Source organism: Xenopus tropicalis, chromosome 2 (genome assembly GCF_000004195.4).
Source record: "Xenopus tropicalis strain Nigerian chromosome 2, UCB_Xtro_10.0, whole genome shotgun sequence".
In the NCBI taxonomy this organism is placed as follows: Eukaryota; Metazoa; Chordata; class Amphibia; order Anura; family Pipidae; genus Xenopus; species Xenopus tropicalis.
Genome location: NC_030678.2, coordinates 108421984 through 108431125, shown reverse-complemented (window position 1 = coordinate 108431125; position 9142 = coordinate 108421984).

The window sequence follows — 9142 nt, the reverse complement described above, 5'->3', positions numbered from 1 at the left end:
CATCCATCCACTGTAAAAGTAACTCCATAAATCTTCTTAGCCTGAGTGAGCTTTATGCCTATCAGAACAGCTAAATCCAAGGTGGACCACAGGATGCAATTTTGGATTCATGGTGAAAAGCCAGGTTTAGCATTTTATGTGAGTCACTGACAGGAAGAACTGCTGGAAAACATTAACATTTTCTTCTAAGTGAATGAGAATATAATTTCAGCTCTATAGCCTATGCCTTCTAACAGAAATCTAATAAAAGTAAATGACGCTCTGCCAAGGGAGGTGTGGAATCTAATTGTCGGAGCTCACACACAGTAATGAAATTGTTGCCATTTCCCTTAGTAACTAAAATATTAAACATCCCATCTAAAAATGTTCTGGTCCAGCAGAGCTCAAATACTAATGAGTGCATTAGAGGAGAGTGCTTACTAGCATCTGGGTATATTAATCACGTCAACATGTAACCCTCTTTGATTACTTCTAGCAAGAACTAATGATACAATATCCCATCAGGATTTTATTTTTCAACTATCCAAGCTGCATTTTGTCTGCTTGTTTACCAAGTGTTGCTGGAGAGAAGAGAAAATAAAAGCATTGTACAAAAGAATACTACCAAATCTTGTTATATTCGAAATGGCTAGGGGCATATTGAAATAACTGCATATACAACACAGAATTGTGATTATGTTCTCTAATCCTTCTTTCTGTTATGTATACTGTGTTACTTTTTCCCCCACAATTCTTTAGTGAAATTTATATATCACATTTTTTATTAATAATCCTTCAATATTTTTCAAGGTTTTTTGCTGCCTGAAAGCACACGAAAACTGTATGATCTGTCCTGAGTGAGACCTGCCCTATATGTAGCAACGACAAGACAATGTATCTGTGTTTGCAGACTTTATTATTTAATTTTTATAAATAGAATACTGGAAAATTTCCTAAAAACTTGGCAGTGTAATAATGACTTAAACCACCTCAGAACAAGTGAGTACTCACTCACTAAATACAATTAAATACAAAAAAGTGAGAGAATATTTTGTTCTAAACTCAACTTTTCAGAAATAAAAAATATTTGGATTTACAACAAAACACACTTATTGTAATGTGTGAGTTTAAACAAGGCTGTATTAAGGTCGGGCCCCACTGTACGCCAAAAAAGCCCCCTAGTTGGTGGAAGAGATGTCACGTGCAGCATGTTTGATGTTACTTCTGCATGTTTTGGTGGTGTACCCCCTCGCTGCCCAAGCTCTGTCACCGGATTTCAGCAGGAACTATTCGGCAGTGGCTGGGGGGATGTTTAATTGTTTACTGAAAAAAGAAATTTAGGCACCCAAGGGCTACCCTCCAAAATGTTCTGCCCTAGGCACAGGCCCTCAGGTGCCTTTATATAAATAAACCTGAGTTTAAATAGTTTCAAATTTTACATCATCAGCCTCGTAATATGTGATGGAACAGTGATACATTTTATGGACTACTAACAGGACTATTTTATACACTTTGTACTTTTCGATTATACATGCATTTGATATTTCCTAAGTAAACATTTAGGAAACACACTGTTCTAACACATGTGCTTTTTTCATTTTGGTTTGTTTTAACACGCTGTCTGTCATCCAATTAACTCTGACATGTGATGATTGGTTAATTACATTTGCAAAGCCATTGGCTTCCTTTGCTTTAATACCTCCTGTATGTAACTTCTCATTCAGCCTACGACTAAGTACCGCATGGTACGAAACGCGTAAGGCTAATTGTATTATGTGTTAGCATAATAAACTTTTGTGATTTTACTCTACTTCTTCATGAACGGCTGCCATTTATTCACCTTAACACCGGAGTGCCTGCCTTTCTTCCATATTTGTGATTTATCCATGATGGCTCCCTTAAGCTGAAGGTCTGGGGCATGAGCACCTGGGCCCATCTATACTACGGGTGAGATTTTGAAGAATTATCTACCTATGAACTTATGAGCATATGTTTCCCCTTTATTGTATTCTGAAGCAGCAACTGCAAGCAGGCAAACTGGGGTTCATGTTTTAAACTATCTTCAGGCAACTCTACCCAGAGAGATGCTTGATAGTACTTAAATGTGGCTTCAGCCAACCAGGCATGAGCCTGTTAGGTGGCTTTGACCATCATTCAGCAAGTTTGCCCCACATTACTGTATATTTGTAGAAAAACATGAGCTTGTCAAACCGGGAACAAACTTTTTCTGTGAATGTGGTTAACACACTAAGGTGTTTAGTATGCACACTTTTTACAGTAAGTGTCTGATATAAGGAGAGGGACTTAATGTTTTTGCTTCAGAGATCTAGCAGGTAAGAGATCTATAAAGCCATTAGCCAGACATATACTAGTGAGATCAGTGTAATGTTCCTCTGAATTAAACACTAGTTGTAGTCATAGCTTGTATGAATGACACTAGATTTTGACTGGGTTTTGGGTCATTCTTTCTTAATTTTATTTTAAAAATGGCCCCCATTCATAACAAATGTGGACGTTTTAGGATAATTTGGATCGTAACAACCACAAAAAAATGTTTATATAGGCAAAACTGTGTTTTTGCACAGTTTGTTTATTGCACAAATGACCTATTAAAATCAGATAGATACTTGTTCACTGCATAAAAAGAAAAACACAGGTGTATGGGGCAGACAAAGGCAAATGTGACTTAGATAAATGCAGTAAAAAACATGCTGCTTGTAAATCAGAATACATTTAGGGAAATCAAAGACTGAAAGGGATTCTGAAGCAAGAGAAAAAAAGCAATCAAATCAGTTCTGTTAAGTCCTGTTAAGCCCTTCTATCTTGCAGGATAGGGACTAAAAGAACCTAATCAGTATGCCTTGTTAAAGTGATACACCTTTAAAAAAATTAGTTCTGAATTCTGTACTATAAATTGCACTGTAAGGAAGCGAGCATGAAAGATAAAAGGCGTAGAGAGATACAGAAGTATTGGGTCGGTGATGAGGTCATTTTTGCTTGAAGAATCTGGTGCTGTCATTTTATGAAATATATTTTAGTTCCCTGTTTATAAAAACCCATGAGAGATGGCCCAGTTTGTGCAGAATTTCCTTGAGCCTTACATTTTGCTTAGTTTTATTACAATATCTAGAGGTGTAACTAGGATTGCTGAAGTGGCACAGAGAATATCTGAATTCTTGCATTATAGATTTTCTATAAAGAGTCCTTCTACATGACTATCCTTTTTATTGTACTGGCATAGACACACACACAAGACACACCAGTTTGCACATACAGATACGTTTCACCAAAGTAGTTGTTTTGTATATTGTTAGGAGACAGTACGGCAAAAGCCATGTTTACAAGAGGTTTCAAGCCAAGAGGGAGATGTAAGGTGTAATGAGGTTGTGGAATGTTTGGAGCGGACACTTCTCAAAGGTGGGTTGAAGGCAGTTTCCATGTAGTTGAAAGATCAAATGATCACTCGTCTGACTAAGAACTACTCAAGGTTTATCCATGGCAAGGCATGAGTGCAACATGTGTGTTACTGTATGCCTCTCTGTTTATCTCCCATTTTGAACAATGAAATGTATTGTCATTGTTTCAGGTCATATGAAATTTGTGGATGATGTCTTTATTATTTGTTTTTATTTTCACAACTGATGGAAATGATGAAATATACTAATACTGTGCGCTCCAGTCTCATGCATTTAGTCACTGTTGCAAATGTAATGTGTTGTTTTTTGTTTTTATGCACTGGGGAGAACAAAAACTAATATACATACGTACATGAAGATTTAAAATTTAATTTTTCTTTCTGGTAGTAGCAAAAAAAAAAAAAAGATCAATGTAGTATACCCTTTGTTTCTCTGTATGATATGTGATACCCAATATGTACTCCTGTTTCAATATAAATTGCTATTTTTCTAGTAAACATTTGTAAGATGGCTTGGGTATTATTGATATGTTCTAAACAAAAAGCACTGCCACATGGTTTTTCATAATAAAAAGGGGTATATCTCCCTGTTTGTATGTCTTTTCTCTATGTGAATCTTTGTATAAAAATTGTATCTTCAGTTTTGTCATACAGTAGGTCTTAATGATTTATTGCCATTATGGTGACATTTTTAGATTTATGGCGCTGCAAATGTAGAAGAAAGGATTATACAGTGTTTGAAATGATATAATTATGCATGATATTACTGTATAATAATTAGCACACCATTTTTTCCATACTGCGTATATGGTGGTGGTGCTGCTGATTAAGGGGATATGCTCCCTACAATATTCCTCAGTATTTGTGTTTATATAGTTACAATACCCAAGCACCATGAATATTCTGTAAATTATATCCTTATAAACTTAGCTTAGTGATGTAATTTATGCCATGTGACTCAAAACCCAATATGTAATAAAAGGCACTGTTTGTCCAGTAGAATTAACTCATAGCAACCAATAAGATGTTTGCTTTTAAATAGATGACCATTTAATTCAACCTACTGATGGTTTGCTATAGGTTACTGCTTCTGGGCAAACTTTGTGCATTTTATTACTTAAGCCCCTTAGACATTTGTGAATTATAATAAATAATGTATCTCCTGTTGTAAAATGTCTCTGCATCGTCTTTCTTATAATATAATGGAGGATCTGGGGATTTAATGTGGACACACATTGGTGGCGTTTTGAGATATGTGACCAAATTGGAAGTTTGGGGTCTGTAAAGTATGCCAGATTGGCTAATTTGTTAGGCAGGCTGACCATTCTGGCCAATCAGTTGTGGCGCACTTAAACTGCATTTAGTCAAATTGATAAGCAAAGATTGATAATCATAAATTGTGTTCTCTTTTTGAACTTTAACTTTAAGAATCAGATGAAGGGATACGCATTACATGGAAAATGAACCCTGAGTGTACTCTGTATACTTTGTATTTAACTAACTATTTTAACTAATAAACTGAGTTACCAAAATCCCAATGTTATGTAAGGCCCTATGATAAAATAAACTGAAAAATAGCTAAAAAAAAATAGCAGCCTCTAAACACTGTTTCAGATTAGAGGGACAAAATGGAAATGCAAATATAAAGACTAGAACTGTTTTTAAGCACAATAGGCTGTGATTAGTTCCAAGCCCTTCACTGCTCTTTGTTATCATGATAAGGTGCTGGATCTCAAAACATTATGCCTAAAAATGGAACATGTACACTAGCAATTAAAATGTATTCAGTGAAATAAATTTAAAAATAATTCTCAGTTTGCTAATTCATGTGTCGTTACAAAATAACTGATTGAAAGCATGGTTGTTTGGCAAAATTATCTACTTCAGATAAGTAATATATTAAAGGCTGATGGATTTTAACATTGATTTTGTAATTTTAATAGCATAGTGACTTATGACACCAATATTGTGTTTAGTGCAATTTATTGAACTCTCCAGAGCTGGGCTGAGAGCAGTTTCTTTATATGATGTGTAAATAATGCAAAAACCATCTTACAGTCTCCCTCGATATGGAACACACATTAAAACTGCACATTATTAACAAATGGGTATGTGGTTCTGAAAAAAAAAAACATTATAATTTGCCTAACATAGAAATGTATTTTGCTGACTTTGTATAAAGCCATAATGGATATTGTACATGTATTTTTATTTATATAGCGCTTCTTATGTATGCATCACTGTACTGCAAAACAATAAATTCATAGAACAAACAGGGATCCTAAGAGGAGCAGAGGCGTTTGCCAGGAGACACAAGAGAAGAGATGTAGGGAGGTCCATAGGAATGAAAGGCTTTGAAGGTCATGAGAAGGAGCGTGTAAGTTACTATGTGTTTCATGGGAAGCCATGATAAGGACTTCAGCAGGGGAGGGGCCTGTACTCTCTTGGATGAGAGGAGAAGAATTCTGGCAGCAGTATTTAATACAGATTGTAGGAGGCAGAGAAATAGGAGTTTAGGAGGCCAGTAGACTAGTAGCAGGTTGCAGTCTAGACAGGATAGGATGAGAGAGCATGCATGAGTGTCTTAGCTGTTGCATTTGAAGGAAAGGGACAAATTTTGCCAATATTTTATAAGAAAAACTGACAGGTTTTGACAGTTGTGTTAATATGGTCAGACAAGGTGAGAGAGAAGTCAAAGACTACGTCCAGACATTGTGCTGACTTGACAGGGTTAATAAGCGTGCATTTAATAGAGATTGTAAAGGGGGAGTAGGACCAGGTTTAGGTGGAAAGATGATTTGTTCAGTTTAGATGATTAGTTAAGTTTTTGTTAGGTTCAGGAGGTGTTGATTCATCCACTAGCATCCCATAAGCATCAAGGTATGCAGCAGAAATGGTTGATGGTTCTTTAACATGTGTATTTTACACCAGTCTGAAATAAACATAAAAGTATCAGCGCCATGGCTAAGCTACTGTATTTGTAGGTAATTTGGCACTATATGTGGGAGGGCCAGTTTGCCCAGTAATGGCACTGATCCAAACTTTTTGCAGTTTGTAAATAAAAACAGAATTCAATGATATACCAAATGATTTAAAGCTTACATTTTACTGAAAATGACACAAAGACGACATACCAAATGTTGAAATGCATACATTTTTCAGTTTTCTGAAAATACGTGCTTGAAAAAAATTCAAGACAGGGGCGAGTTCCTTGCTGTGTTGCATTACCTCTTCTGTTAACAACTCTCTGGAACTATTTTGGGAACCGAGCAGACTAGTTGCTCTACGTTTGAAAGTGAAATTCTTGTCTGATATAGGATTTTAGCTGCTCTGGGTTTCCTTTGTTTTATAACGCGTCAAATGTTTGCAATAGGTGACAGACCAGTTTAGCACCCAGGCTCTCTTCCTACAGAGACATACTGCTTTTATATGTGCAGAATGTAGTTACCGTATTTTTCGCCGTATAAGACGCACTTTTTCTTCCCCAAAACTGGGGGGGAAAAGTTGGTGCATCTTATACGACGAATACTCACCCCAGTACCGCCAAGTCATCGCCGGAGGCTCCTTCTCTCTTATGCGGCAGCGTCAGGCCTTTTTATAAGGTTGCGCCCGTGCTTATGACGTCACACGTCAGCGACGAGGCGCAACCTTATAGAAGTGCCTGTGCAGCGGCATAAGAGAGAAGGAGCCTCCGGCGATGACTTGGTCTGTTGGGGGTACTTTCTATGGGGGCAATTGGGGGCACTGTGTGTGGGGGCTACTGTCTATGGGGGCAATTGGGGGCACTGTGTATGGGGGCAATTGGGGCACTGTGTATGGGGGAAATTGGGGCACTGTGTATGGGGGCACTGTGTGTGGGGGCTACTGTCTATGGGGCAATTGGGGCACTGTTTATGGGGGCAATTGGGGTACTGTGTATGGGGGCACTTTCTATTGGGGCACTGTGTGTAGGGGCTACTGTCTATGGGGCAATTGGGGCACTGTGTATGGGGGCACTTTCGTAATATTTGGGGGGATATTACCCCCCCCGTGGACGTCCGTACCATGCGTCCTCTTCCCCTTGCAGTGCCGATCGGCGCGCACTGACGCTGCTGACATTTGCGCGCGCACCTCTAGTCATGCAAAGCACACAGCAGGATGGCAAGTACTTGATAATGAGTATATTATATAGTTCAGAATCTTTTTTTTCTAGATTTTTCTCCTTTAAAATTGGGTGCGTCTTATATTCCGGAGCGTCGCGTCTTATACAGCGAAAAATACGGTACATATTTTCTAACTGAAATAAACAAAGTCTTCCTGAAAAATATAGAGTGTGGATGACACCATATGGTGCTTATTTTGTTCAGCATTAATGGTGCCTTCCCAGATGTGCATGTCATGTACCTTAATGAACCCCCATACCATCACATATGCTGCCATTTGAACTGGTTTTACACCTACTACTGGATTCTTGTATTATCTTATCATCTCCTTTCATTTTAGCTTTTAATGCCAGCTCTATTTCATTGTTTTTAACCTATGAATAAATGATACAAGTTGTATGAAATATGTAAAGCTATAAAGTAAGAATATATTTACAAAATAAACAAATTATATTGGGGAGGTCTGGTTACTGCACATTTTTCCGCTTCTCTTTCTTTTGGCTCTAAAAATTTGCCATGTTGGTATGGATATGCTTAGATTTTGCAGGCGTGACATATTGTGGGGGATTTTTTTATGGGTGAAACATTATAAAATTGGTCAATGCAAATCCAAAGTATTCCAGTCTTGTATTCTGTCTAAGCAATTAGTGTTGCTGCTAATCAAGAATCATTTATAATAATTGTAAAATTCAAATGTACTCTTAAAAGAAGTATTTCTGAAGCAATGACAAATTCTAATTAGCAATTCTGACAAGAATAACTATTCAATTTGAAGGAAGGGATGAAAGAGAGTTGGTTATCTGCCTCTGTATTTCCCACCCTTGTGCAATTCTGTCTTCCTTTGGGTCTGGTAACCATAGAAACAGACACTGTTGGCCATATCCCTAGAGCTCCGCAATGCCAATCACATCATTTATCCAGCTGTGCTTCTCAAAAAAAGCATTTCAAAGTGTTTCAATTTAAAAATAAAAAAAGTCCTAGGAAAAAAAAACAGAATGTATTAAGAAATATTCATGAAGCTTGTGTGGGGAATATACAGTTTTAATCAGGTTATGAATGCACATTTCTTACCATTTCTGATTATTATGTTGGAGCATGAGATACATTAGCTGGAGGCTAGTACATTCTCTCCAAAGCACAGTGAGATACAAAGTACAGTACATGTGTGGATGTACATGTGTCTAAGGCTGGCAGTTGGCCCATTTCAGTAAGTACAAAGTACTCTCAGCACCCAGTGTTATTGTAAGAGACATTACTTGTCAGTACCACTTAGGCTAAGCCAGACCGATACTTTTTTCTGACAATCCCAAAATCAAAATCTGAACTGCCCAACAGGCCTCAGACATCACAATGGCTACTATCTCTAGAACAAGCACCATCCTTTTATTTGGTTAATGGAAAATACAATTGTACAGTTGGAATTTTGTAATAGTGTAATAACATAGTCCATAAATGAAAATGGCATTTGAATTTCATTTTGAAAGGTTAGTAACATTTCGGTTCCTTGCCACCTTCAAATAAGTCTTTTACTCTCATTATAACATTGCTTGTACCAGTGATTGGTGGTTACTGATTTTAATACAGGTATGAGACCTGTTATCCAGAA